Genomic DNA, 14,807 nt, shown 5'->3' on the forward strand with positions numbered 1-14,807 from the left:
TGACATACATAGGATTGTCTAGTTGTGTGGCTAGGATTGTCCTTGTCGTGTCAGATCCGAATCGGAAGGGCATTGAGACCGAACGACCCGTGGTAGTGTATGGTTGGATGGGTGCTCAAGACTGGTAACCAACCCAAGAGAGGACATGAACCATACTACGGATACCCGAAAGGGGCCATTTATTGGTAGGGTTGCAAATAGCTAGACTTGGGCTCACGGGCGCTCAAGACCGGTAACCAACCCTTGAGAGGACGTGAGAGCTTCCCGTTTACTATTTGCGGATGACCAATAGGGTTGATGAGTCCGTAATCCGGGATTACGCTGACTCTAGTGTGAAGGATACCGGAAAGGATCGCTTGGGGCGAGGAATGGACGTATCTAGATCTGAGTTGATACAACTGAGTAGATGACTTGCATTGGGCTAGGCTTTACCGCGACATGCGCCAATACTTATACCAAATGGTGATGTGAGAGAGCGGTGACCGAATCCCCTACCATGGTTTTAGAGGACTTTACCCAATTACCACGGCAGTCCCAAGATACAGAATTGGTTGAGGGAGAGTGACTGACGACCCAAAGAAGTATGGTGCTATGGCTTAAAGCATGTCTACCATAGAGACTAGCATTCCTAGAGTTAGAATCATATTTGCATCATATGTCTCATATCACATTGCATTATGTTATGATCTGTATTTGTATGATTTTAAATTATGGAATAACTGCCTTGTTGAGTTCTTTTGAATTCATTCCTTTCGTGCAAATTTTGTTTGATTTTCCCGCAGGTATTGAAGACTCTGATGGCACACTCTACGAGACGGACTTTGATTCCTCATACTACCCTCCGGGTGGTAGCTACGGTGAAGATCAAAGTTATGGTGCCGAAGAGGATTATTCTACGTTCCAGGGTTAGCCCCACTATTGTGAGGGAAAGACCGTGCTGGGCTTTCTTCGTCCACACCTATGAATTGACGATCATTAGGATAGAAGAAACCCTTATCTAGTGCCCCATTTCCCTAGATTATTGTTGAACACTTTGGATATGTAATTAACTTTCTTGGAGTTCCTTTTTAAACATGGATTGTAACTTAACTTGATTTTACTATCTTTCCGCTGCTTTGAGAGAGTGACTTTTACTCATTTTTTCATTCTCATGATTACACTTATACACTTGGTATTATATATTTCCGTACTCTGATTAGTTGATCTTATCTTATTCTTGATATCTATTATTTGTTGCTTTTACCTTGATTATTATTGTTCATGATTGTGTTATCGCGTATGTGGGAGGCATGGTCCCTCGATTCTTGATCCTTGGACTGTGGATCACATTCCCGGGTATGCCAGATAGGGTACCGGCTGGGTGGATGTGACAGATTGGTATCAGAGCCCAAGATCAAGTGGAACCCTGACCACAAAAACAATGACGGAACATTCTGAGTCACAGATCCAAAAGTGACTCAAGTGCTCTTAGAGGTGAATAATAGATAACCTGGGCTAGCAACCAAATTAATGAAGCACAAATTGAATTTTGAATAAGACACAATAATATAAACAAAATAACTGAACTTCATTAATCACATAAGAGAGTTTTACAAGTCTGAAAAGAAATACATCTAAGAAAGCATAAAAGGAAACTCCTAGTACTATCTCTCTAGGTGATCGACTTCGACGATCTGTCTGATCTCTCCTAGATCTGAACTCCTCCTCCAGTCGTGCAAACCTCTCACCTAGGGTGCACATGTATAACTCCATCCTCCTCTGTCCAGCCTCTATAGCCTTCTGACGAGCCTCGATCCTCTCAAGTATGGAATGAATCGATGACTGATGAGAAGCCACACCTGGAGCCTCAGAAGTTGTGTGAGATGGACCTCCGACCTCAGAGAATCGTGGAGTAGGAATCTCCTCGTGCCTCGGAATCTCATTCTGACCCTGATCATCATCATCCCCATGCTCATCATTGTCCTCATCACCACTATCATCACCATCATCATCGTCGGTATCCTCATCCTCTGAGTCATCATCCTCTGATGCCTCATCGATGTCATCCTCATCCTCTGATCTGGCGGCATCATGGAGCCCCATCTTTCTAATCAACCATGAGCCGATGTCCTCACCTATGTCTCGGCCTTGAATCACTGGTGTATCCTCCAAGTCCACATCAAAGTGCTCAAAAATACGGGTCAAGAGTCAATCGAAAGCCAAGTTCCTACCCTAGGAAACTCAATCCGATCAATCATGACGTTCTGCATGATGTATGCTAAGTCTATCTACAGTCCAGTGTACATGCTGTAGATAACCAATGCCTCCATCGCCGACACCTTGCTGTGGTGCCCTGCCTTCGGAAGGATGTTTCACTCGACGATGCGAGCGATAACCCGAGCTGAAGGACGCATCACGGTACCACTCCGGGGCATATAGGAGTTAATGTCATCCCATAGAGTCATGGATACCTCGTATGTCTCATATGGAAGAAGAGCCTCAGTGATGTATGTACTGGCGGGAATCCACCAACGGGAATGTCGTACAATCGGGACATCCAAGATGCGAGCCAGTGTCCTAGTAGTGAAACTGATCTCCCTGCCCCCAACCATAGAGTCCATGACGATCCTAGAACCATCTCGTGGGTCATCCTCGATACGGTATGTCAGGTTACTATAGAAGTACCTGACGAGATCTGGATAGACCGGATATGCCGTAGTGTACAAATGAAGCCAATCCATAGCCTCCAGTCTCTCTCGTATGTGAAACGTCTCTAGGTCATCCACAACAACCAACCGTCCATGCTCGATCGGTATGTCATGGAAGTAGTACTCATGTAGAAACTCAGCCATGGGAGTGGTGAAATGCTCCTCGTCCGTAACCTCCGACCGGGGAACGTGTCCTCGACCTCTATCAGCCCATCACCCTCCTCTAGGCATAGTGGATCTGTTGAAACAAAGAAAGAATTTCATTTGGATTAGTCCCAGTGTGTAATTGCTAAATGAAGGGCATTTTCGTAAATTTTTGAAAAATTTTGACCTTGGTAAAATTTTGAATCGATCATTCTAACATGTGCATAAGACCTGGATAAACATGCTGGAACACTTTGTTTGGTGAAAATCCATCATTTTGGCATCTTCAAAGTGAAAATTCAGCAAGTAGGAGAGAGAAAATCCCTCTTTGGGCTTGCGTTTGTGAAATTTTGAAAATTGGAATTTGACCGAACGGAAAGTGGGAACACCTTCCCCATAGTGAATCAGTCATGTAGAAATTTGTTTCATGTTAAAATTCATTTTGGTTTGAAAATGGAACAAGTTTTTGTAAAGTTGGATTTTTGTGAGATGAATAGTGATTTTGGAACCAAAGTGTGTGCAATCTTGTGTTTTAAGCTTAATCTTGCTTGGAAACTAATGGGAACATGTTTCTAAACACCCCTATGCATGATCCTAACCATTAGCAACAAGCATTGTTCAGTTTTTAAGAGAAACACATCAATGGTAAATGAAAGTTTCAAGAAAAGAGAAGAAGAAAGAGAGTTTACTTGTATAGATGATCAAAGGAGACTTGCAAGTGTTGATGGAGCCTTGAATCAAGCCTTGGAATCCTTAGAAACCCTAGAGAGTCGTTTTCCCCAGAGCCAAACTCGAAATGGTAGTGTGAGAAATGAAAATGAAAATGAAATGAGAAGTGGGCCCTTTAAATCTGATTTTTCACGCAGAATCATTTTGGTCGATCCTCTTTGGTCGATACCATCGATCAAGGAGCATCGACCAAAATAGGTCATTTTGCTGCCTTGGGCTGTTTTTGGAAAATTTTGATTTGTGAATTGATTTCCTTGGATTTTGACCAATGTTGACTTATTTGCTTACTATGTTGATAGTTCTAACCATGATTTGAGTATCCTAATCTTTGATCAAGTTGTTTTGACATATTTGAATTTTGGTGTCCTTATCTTTGATTCTTGCAAAATGGTCCTGCTTAGAAACCGTTTCGTTGGGTCTGATAGCGCCGGAAAGGAGGAAACACCTGCTGGGGGCTCTGACCAGCAAACGCAGGAAGATAGCCACACCACGAATGGCATTCCTGGTGCCCCCGATATCGGAAGTTTTAGAGATATCGCCAGCGTCATGACCAACATGATGCAACAACAAGCTGCCCAATTTAACCAGATGATGGCTGGTTTTGCTACCCTTCACAATGAGAACTGTGCCGGAGTTGGGACTTCTAGTGCCGCAACCCCTCTTGTGGAAAGATTCATCGGGACACCCCACACCCGTTTGATGGAAAGTTTCCTAAAGTTACAAGTGCCTTCTTTCACTGGAGTAACAAAGGACACTCTCTTTCCAAACAAGTGGCTTCGAGAATTGGAGAAAGCCTTTAGACATTTGCAATGTTCTGATGCTCAGAAAGTGTTGTTTGCAGAGCAGAAGCTTCAGCATGAAGTTGATGCATGGTGGACCTCTACCAGGCCCATCCTCGAGAATCTTAATGCCGGTGTTGTCTCCTCGGAGAAGTTTAAGGAAGCATTTTGCAAGAACTACTTTCCAGAAGCCGTAAAAGATGCCAAGGAGGCCGAGTTCATGGCTTTAGTGCAAGGTCCCTTGTCTTGTGCTTGAGTATCGGCAAAAATTTGAAGAACTTTTCTTCTTCGCCCCCAAATCCATAAGTCCGATGATGCTAAGGCGAAAAAGTTTTTCAAGGGTTTGCGGCCTTCCATTAAGGCATACCTCACAGTCTTGCCTCTGGAGGGTTATGCTCAGGTTGTCCAAAACTCAAAGAAGCTTGAAGAAAATGAGAAGGAAAATGCTCGAGTTCAGAGACCCTGGCAAGCTAGGCCCCCTAGCTTTGTAGACCGCATTGATTGGCGCTTTGCTAGACCTGCTCCTTACCCTGCTCCTGCCTTTCAGCCGAGGAATTTTGGCCAGAGTTCTAGTTCTTTTCCTGTGGGCCATCATGGTCAATCCAGTGGAGTCAGACCTTCGGGAGTTACACATCCACCTAGACCTGGGATGGTGAATCCTAGGCCTACATTTCAGAGACTTCCCCCTATTGCAGCTCCTGTTGGACAGAGAGATTCCACCTTGCTTCCTCTGCAAGCAGACAGGCCATTATGCCCGCTTTTGCCCAAAGAAACCAGCCCAACCTTATGCTCCAGTCATGAAGAGTGCTCCCTGTTCCCGCCCCCCCGCCCCTTCCTCTCGCGCAGTATTCAGCATATCCAGTGCCGAACATGATCCTTGCCATGATGTTGTCACAGGTACACTTGTTGGTTGCTTCTTTTCCAAAGATTTGTTTTGTTTGATACGGGTGCATCCCATTCATTAATATCATCTACTTTTGCTTTGAAGACTAACCTGACACCTCGGTGTTTATCTAGTTGTTTGTCAATTAGTACCCCTGTTGGGTCTGCTGTTAAACTAGATAAAGTGTTAGAAGATTGTCCTGTATTAATTTGTCGAAAGAACCTGAAGGCAAATCTAGTGTTGTTTGACATGAGAGATTTTGATGTGATCTTGGGAATCGATTGGTTGACATTCTATAATGCCATAATCTTGTGCTCTTCAAAGAAGATCCAGTTTCGAGTGGAAGAGAATTTAGTTTTCGAGTTCCAAGGAGAGAAGGGAAGAATTAGCAAGAAGACCTTGACCGCTTTAATGCAATTCCATGCTTTAGTGGAAAGTGCTTCACCTGGAAGCAAGGTCAAAGAAGGGAAGAGAGTTGAAGAAGTCAGAGTTGCTGGTGATTTTGCTAATGTATTTCTAGATGACTTGTCAGGATTGCCCCCTGATAGGGAAATTGAGTTTTCCATAGGCTTAACTCCTGGAGCGGCTCCGGTATCTAAAGCTCCGTACAGAATGGCACCTACCGAACTAGAAGCATTGCAAACACAATTGAATAAGCTCTTAGAGAGAGGTTTTGTGCAGCCAAGTGTATCGCCTTGGGAGCTCCAGTCTTGTTTGTAAAGAAGGACGGTAGCATGCGTCTGTGCATTGATTACCGGGAGTTGAACAAGCTGACGATAAAGAATAGATACCCGCTGCCTCGGATTGATGATCTTTTCGATCAGTTGAAAGGAGCGGCTGTATTCTCAAAGATTGATTTGAGATCGGGATATCATCAGTTGAAAGTGAAGTCAAGTGATATCTGTAAGACGACGTTTAGAACAAGGTATGGACATTATGAATTTAGAGTTATGCCTTTCGGCTTAACTAATGCTCCTGCCGTGTTCATGGACCTCATGAACCGAGTATTTCATGATGTCCTCGATAAATTTGTAATCGTTTTCATTGACGACATCTTGATCTACTCAATGAATCAGGAAGAGCATGCGAAGCACCTGAATTTCACATTGCAAAGGTTGAGAGAAAAGAAACTCTATGCTAAGTTTAGCAAGTGTGACTTTTGGCTCTCAAGGGTAGTATTTCTCGGCCTTGTTGTTTTAGCCGAAGGTATTTGTGTGGATCCTGAGAAGGTGCAAACAGTTGCTGATTGGGAAAGACCGAAGACCGTAACTGAGATAAGAAGTTTCCTTGGATTGGCGGGATACTATAGAAGATTTATTGAAAACTTTTCTAGGTTGGCTGCTCCTATGACTAAGCTAACTAGAAAAGAAGAGAAGTTTGTGTGGACCAAAGCTTGCGAGAAGAATTTCAAAGAGCTAAAGGTTAGATTGACAAGCGCTCCGGTTTTGACTATACCTGATAGTTCCGGTGGATTGACAGTCTACACTGATGCTTCCAAGATCGGTTTGGGTTGCGTGTTGATGCAACATGGTAAGGTAGTGGCATATGCCTCTTGGCAATTGAAAGATTACGAGCGGAACTACCCCACTCATGACTTAGAGCTTGCCGCAGTTGTCTTTGCTTTGAAGATTTGGAGACATTACCAGTACGGTGAGAAGATCGCCATCTTCACGGATCATAAGAGTTTGAAATACTTCTTCACCCCGAAGGAGCTGAACATGAGAAAAAGAAGATGGTTAGAATTGGTCTCTGACTATGATTGTGACATCCAGTACCACCCAGGTAAAGCAAATGTAGTTGCGGATGCTCTTAGTAGGAAAAGCCAAAGGAAGGATTTAGACTTGAATGCTTTGAGTCGGCCTTTGTTGTCATCAATGGAAAGATTCGGTTTGGAAGTGGTTCCTAAGGGTTTGGATTTTGTTCTTTATGCCATGACTGCAAGATCCACCCTTAGAGACAAAATTGTTGCTTTGCAAAGTTCTGATCAAGAGTTGAAAGAGAGGATTGAGAAGATTGCCTTGAATTCAGAAATGGACCCTGCTTTTAGTGCATCTATGGATGGTACCTTATCATTTAGAGGTAGACTCTGTGTGCCTGCTATTGATGAAATCAAGAAGGAAATATTGAAAGAAGCACACCAGTCCATCTTTATAGTACATCTTGGAAGTACCAAGATGTATAAGGACTTAAGGAACATTTTTGGTGAAATGGTTTGAAAGCTAACGTTGAAGATTTTGTTGCCAAGTGTGAGACTTTTCAACGTGTGAAAGCCGTTCGCCAACCTCCGTCTGGATTACTTTAGCCCCTTCCTATTCCTAGTTGGAAGTGGGAAGATATCTCATTGGATTTTGTGACTAGCTTGCCCCGGACAAGTAAAGGAAATGACACTGTGTGGGTGATTGTTGATAGGTTGACCAAATCAGCCCATTTTATTCCTATGAAGATCACTTACACTTTGGATAAGCTAACTAAGCTTTATGTAGACAATGTAGTTCGTCTACACGGAGTGTCTATGAGTATTGTTTCTGATCGTGATCCTAGGTTCACCTCAAGGTTTTGGAATGGTTTGCAGAAAGCCTTGGGAACCCAATTGAATCTGAGTACAGCTCATCATCCACAGTCTGATGGACAATCTGAGTGGACAATTCATATATTGGAAGACATGCTTAGATCTTGTGTGGTAGACATGGGTGGAAATTGGGATGAACACTTAGCTTTAGTTGAGTTTGAATATAACAACAGTTATCAAGCAACAATAGGCATGGCTCCATTTAAAGCTTTGTATGGTAACACTTGTAGGACGCCTTTGTATTGGACTGAGATAGGTGAAAGAAAAGTCTTGGGTCCAGAGATGATTGAAGCTACAAGTGATATGGTTGACATGATTAGAGAAAGGATCAAGTCTGCCCAGTCTAGACAGAAATCTTATGCCGACTGGAGAAGAACTGACTTAGAATTTCCAATTGGAGAGAAAGTTTTCCTCAAAATGTCACCTATGAAAGGGGTGACGAGATTCAATGTGAAAGGGAAGCTTAGCCCTCGCTTCATTGGACCTTTTGAGATTTTGAAAAAGGTTGGACTTGTAGCATACCGCTTGGCCTTGCCCCCATCTCTTGCTAGAGTTCGCAATGTGTTTCGTGTTTCGATGCTTCGAAAGTACATAGAGAACCCGGAACACATACTATAGCAAGCACCCGAAGGACTTAGTGCCGATCTTTCTTACGATGAAAGACCAGCCGAGATCCTAGACAGAAAGGACAAGCAGTTGCGGAATCGCACCATTCCTTTGGTGAAGATTCGATGGAAGAACCACACACCAGAAGAAGCTTCTTGGGAGAAGGAAGAAGACATGAAGGAGAATTTTCCTCATCTTTTTGGAAGCACAGGTATGCTTTCAATTTCGAAGATGAAATTTCTTTTAAGGGGGGGAGAATGTAAAATCCAACCCTATCCTAACCCTGACCCTAACCCGGATCCACTGTTGTTTTTAGGTCTGAAGACCCGAATCGGTGGTAGAAGAGACTTATGGACCTTTTGATTGATAATTATGAGTCGGAGATCGAGCCCATGGACATTGATGATGATACCCCTTACTTGAGTACATTGTCAGTGTTTAGTGGAAGTCTGCGCACCAGAGAAGAATGATTTAGTTGAAGTACCTAATGGACTCCCGTGCACAATCCAAAGGTATTCCCCGAAACTAGACTTTTTGATTGAATTATAGAAGAAAACCCCATTCAATTGGATCTTGTATAGCCCTCCAAATCCCTGTCCAAAGTTGCTGATCAAAACCTGATTTTTCTATTGAATCACATTTTGGTCGATCCTCTTTGGTCAATGCCATCGACCAAGGACCATCGACCAAAGTTCCCCAAACATACAAGTTAATGATTCTTGGAATATTCTCCATTCTATTTATACTAGCCTCGTGTTTTGAGCCCTATTGCAATCATTATCACTGCTGAGAACGTGGGGAGAGCTTCCCAAAGCAACTCCTAGGCATTTGTGAAGAAGATCCCACCAAAACTCATTGTTAATCATTGTTCCTTGTCTCCATCTACAATTACAAGGTATGATTCATCAGTTCCACTCTCTATTCTATTCTTTTCTATCCCTCTTTTGTTGTTGAGACCTTGGAGATGGTGCTGCAACCTTGCAACCATCACTCCAAGTGTCCATTCTTGCTTAACCTATGATCCTCTCACTTGTCTATTGATGCTATGCCCCTATTTCAAGCCTTGCATTTACATTCTTTGATTTTCTCCTAAACTTCATGCCTTCTTGTACAAAACTGAGGTATATAGTGTGCTATGTACATGTTTATCACTAGTATATGATCCTAATCAAATTCCTATAAGTTTCCTTAGCTAATGCATGCCCTTTCAATGTCAATGCAATCAATTTAAACTCATGCTATGAAGCTTGCCTCTTGAACTTAATAGCTCAATTTGGGGCTTTCTATTTAGACCATTAGATTATGTTAATTCCTTGATTTGTAGTGTCCTCTTACTGTTCTTAAGCATCCCTCCAAGTTCCAGATCTATCCGAACCTCGGAAGACCAATTTCGGACCAAAATCCCCAAAACCCACTATTCTGTCCCGAAGACATTTTGGTCGATGCCATCGACCAAGGACCATCAATCAAACTTGTTGCTGACAGCAACCTCAGCCAATTTTGACCCGTTCGACATCTAATCTTCTTGATTTCTTCTCTAACCTCTTATTTATGTTTGTTTAGGGTCTTAACACTACTTTTGGATCATTCCTTGGTAATTCTTGATTCATCATCAACTCAACCTAAGGTAAGGATGGTTATTTCCATAAACACTTACGCCATGAACTTATGTTTGGTGCTTGTACTTAATGAACATAGTCTTTTAATTGCTTTTGATTATTACAGGACTCCTATACTTGTTTTAGAACAGTAGTATTGTGATTTCTTATACTCTTGTTAGAATGGTTTATTATTCTTGTATTTATATTCATGATGGATCAATTCAATATTATGATTTAACTTGTATCATGATGATGTATCAATTGTATGAGATATGATGGACTTGGGTATGCGATTGCCTAGATATAACTTGGGATTGGGGGAGTGTCCTATTGACGCTTCTGTCATTGGGCATCGAAGGGAATAGTATGGGATGTTCTCCGAAGGTGCCTATCGACACTTTCCTAGGTTATTGGATGACATACATAGGATTGTCTAGTTGTGTGGCTAGGATTGTCCTTGTCGTGTCAGACCCGAATCGAAAGGGCATTGAGACCGAACGACCCATGGTAGTGTATGGTTGGATGGGTGCTCAAGACCGGTAACCAACCCAGGAGAGGACATGAACCATGCTACGGATACCCGGAAGGGGCCATTTATTGGTAGGGTTGCAAATAGCTAGAGTTGGGCTCACGGGCGCTCAAGACCGATAACCAACCTGTGAGAGGACATGAGAGCTTCCCGTTTACTATTTGTGGATGACCAATAGGGTTGATGAGTCCGTAATCCGGGATTACGCTGATTATAGTGTGAAGGATACCGTAAAGGACCGCCTGGGGCGAGGAATGGACGTATCTGGATCTGAGTTGATACGACTGAGTAGATGACTTGCATTGGGCTAGGCTTTACCGCGACATGTGCCAATACTTATACCAAATGCTGATGTGAGAGAGCGGTGACCGAATCCCCTACCATGGTTTGAGAGGACTTCACCCAATTACCACGGTTGTCCCAAGATACGGAATTGGTTGAGGGAGAGTGACTGACGACCCAAAGAAGTATGGTGCTATGGCTTAAAGCATGTCTACCATAGAGACTAGCATTCCTAGAGTTAGAATCATATTTGCATCATATGTCTCATATCACATTGCATTATGTTATGATCTGTATTTGTATGATTTTAAATTATGGAATAACTGCATTGCTGAGCTCTTTTGAACTCATTTCTTTTGTGCAAATGTTGTTAGATTTTTCTGCAGGTATTGAAGACTCTTATGGCACACTCTACGAGACGGACTTTGATTCCTCATACTACCCTCCGGGTGGTAGCTACGGTGAAGATCAAAGTTATGGTGCCAAAGAGAATTATTCTACGTTCCGGGGTTTGCCCCACTATTCTGAGGGAGTGACCGTGCTGGGCTTTCTTTGTCCACACCTATGAAGAGACAATCATTAGAATAGAAGAAACCCTTGTCTAGTGCCCCATTTCCCTGGATTATTGTTGAACACTTTGGATATGTAATTAACTTTCTTGGAGTTACTCTTTAACACATGGATTGTAACTTAACTTGGTTTTACTATCTTTCCGCTGCTTTGAGAGAGTGACTTTTACTCATTTTTCTCATTCTCATGATTACACTTATACACTTGGTATTTTATATTTCTGTACTTTGATTAGTTGATCTTATCTTATTCTTGATATCTATTATTTGTTGCTTTTTCCTTGATTATTATTGTTCATGATTGTGTTATCGTATATGTGGGAGGCATGGTCCCTCAATTCTTGATCCTTAGACTGTGGATCACATTCCTGGGTATGCCAGATAGGGTACCAGCTGGGTGGATGTGACAGGGCGTGTATGAGGAATTTGGACATGTGGCACGGATCCAAACCATTGATTGGATGTTGGCTCCATGTACCAATTTTTAGTGCCACAACCTTCTATTTTTAATTCAGAGTTGAAGTGTTTTTGACTTGGCAGTCATAAGAAAAAGAAGGATTTTATTCGAAGGATTGCTAGGTTGATAATGACCAGCACCTCTTAATGAAGAGGTTGAAGTCACAAGTTTAATGTTCCTAGTAGTATATGTAATAGTTTGCACCCCTTAATATAGAACTAACAATTTCCAAAAAGGGAGAAGAAGGATTTTAAAATTTAGAGCAAATTTATGCCATTCCTCTCTACTTCAACTCTATTGACAAAAATTCCCTTACTCAAACTTTCACATCTGGTTCCCCCAATAAACTAAACTCTCACCTCTCCTTCTCCTTTGATATGTTTAACTATCCAAGTTAACTCTATATTTTCCTAATCCAACTGTTTTTTTTTACTTTCAACTTCAATCGGTTCATATTATCTAGTCCAAATTTACTACTTGTGCCGCCAAACTATCATCATCTTCTTAGTACTAAAATCAACTTCTTAAAAAGAGGAACAGGAAAAAGGAAGAAAAAAAGAGAGGCTGAAATCAATTTATACTTACGACTCTCAAGATATTGATAATGGGGAACTTCAAGAATTAAACATTAGAAGCAGCATATATTGAGATAATTTTTCGTATGAAATTTCTAATTAATCTCATGTTGTTATTGAACTTGTTCAAGCAAGCTGGACTATTTATATAAATCAAAAAACTATGTCTTGCTTGTAATGTTCTTTCCTTAAGTAGCCCATTATCAATGTCTTAAAAGTTGTAGGCTCAGTTTTTTATTTCAGTTTTTTTTTTTTAAGAAAATTTTATTTTATTTTACTTTGATGGAAGTTGATTTCAGCATTTTAGAAGCTGTAGGATACTTGGCCGCCTCTCTGTTTGCCTTCTCCATCTCCAGCCCCACCCCTGTTTTGCTGCCTCACCTCCCTCTCTCCCTCTCTCCTGTGACCGGTTTAGAGAGGAAGAAAAAAACAAATAAAAAAAAAAAAAAGAAACTCTCAGTTTCCCATTCTATTCGGCTTTCTCTCTCTCTCTAATTTCTATTTTTCTCCAATTGGTGGGACACCCCTGTCTGCTCTTTCCGCCTCTCTGTTTGCCTTGTCCATCTCCACCCCCACCCCTGTTCTACTCCCTCACCTCCTCTCTCTCCGTGAACGGTTTAGAGAAGGACAAAAAAAAAAAAAAAAAAAAAAAAAAAAAAGGGCCAGGTAGATGCGAAATTCGATAGTGCATTCTGCATCTCTGAAGGTTTTATGCCAGAGCTGGAAGTATCTCCCGTGGATCTGAAAGCTTTAATTTGCTACTGCGAGAGTTTCGTGTTGCTGGTCGCTGCCGGTGTGCCTTGGCTATGGCTATTGTTTCCGCCCTTGAGGCGTGTTATCTCTCCGCCCTTGTGGCGTGTCTATGCCACAAAAGTGTCGCCTCTTTGAGCGTTTGTGATGGAGGATATGTATGTCGTGTTCCTTGTGCTTAATTGTTGTTGTGGTTGTTACAACCACTTTTCTAAGGGATTGGGCTCAACCCATTCCTTAGCCTGGATGACCTTGTCTATTGCATGTATGACATTTGGTCACTTTCCATTCCCTGGTTCGGATCGAACCTTGTGTTTTCATGCATTTATCTTTTGTATTTCTTTCTTTTATTTATTGTGTATGTATTTTCTTTCCAGTTCATGAATGAAGCTTTTCAGTTTCATACAAAAAAAAAAGGGAAAATATCACTTACCTCCCCTCTTACCTGGCAGATATATCAAACACCTCCCCTTTGTTAACTTTCTTGGTTAAGTTTAACTTTTACCGTTAAATATTTTTCTAAAACTCCAAACTACCCTTAGCTAAAAATATTTTTTATTTTAAACCATAAATTACCGTAATCACCCAAATAGTTAAAATATTAAATTACCCTCAATTAAAATAATTATTAAAAACCAAAACACCATAGTTAAAATCCAAATTATATTTAATTATTAAAAGCCCAACATACCATTTTTCTTTTTTTAATTTTATCAAACAATTAAAAAAGCGTACTACTATCAACTAAATAAAAAATGCAATTAAAACAAAAAAATGGGTATGTTGATAAAATTAAACACGTACTACTATTTTGGGTTTTTTTAATTGTTTGATAATTTTTTGTATGTTGGGCTTTTAATAATTAAAGATAATCTGGGTTTTAACTATAGCATTTTGGTTGTTAACAATGATTTTAATTGAGGGTAATTTAGTATTTTAACTGCAAGGGTGATTACAGTAATTTAGGTTTAAAATAAAAAATATTTTTAGCCAAGGGGAGTTTGGAGATTTAGATAAATATACAACGGTAAAAGTTAAATTTAACTGAGAAAGTTAACAGATGGGAGGTGTTTGATATATTTGTCAGGTAAGAGGGGAGGTAAGTGATATTATCCAACTAAGAGGGGGTGTAAGTGCTATTTGTCCAGCTAATAGGGAAGGAAAATGATATTTACCCAAAAAAGAAAATGATACTTCAGTGGTACAAGTAATAAATTTAAGTTGAAAGAGAAAAATTGACTAGGTTAAAAAAAATAGGGAAAGTTGGGAATTTAAAAATAACAAGGGAGAAGTAGAGGTGCAAGTTTGGTTTTCTGGGGAAATCAGATGTGAAAGTTAGAGTAGGGAAATTTTAGTAAATAGACTAAGTATAAGGGAGAAATAAAAACTTGCTCTAAAATTTATCTTCATTTCACATTTTTTCCTAATCTAATATTAATAACTTAATCAAAATGCAATTACTTCCAAGAACAAAATATTGGTATTTCACATATAGTTAGGGGAACAAAAGGGTCTATCTATAGGGAAATCTCAAAAATTAGGGGAGAGGCGAGCCATGGCCACCTTGGCCTAGGATAGCTCCCCTCCGGTCTGAGCATTGATAAACTGAACTAAAAAAACTCACAGGTGAATCCCTCTTAAATGTGA

This window comes from Hakea prostrata, chromosome 6, assembly GCF_041222555.1.
Source record: "Hakea prostrata isolate BN-2017 chromosome 6, UWA_Hpros_2, whole genome shotgun sequence".
NCBI classification, from domain to species: Eukaryota; Viridiplantae; Streptophyta; class Magnoliopsida; order Proteales; family Proteaceae; genus Hakea; species Hakea prostrata.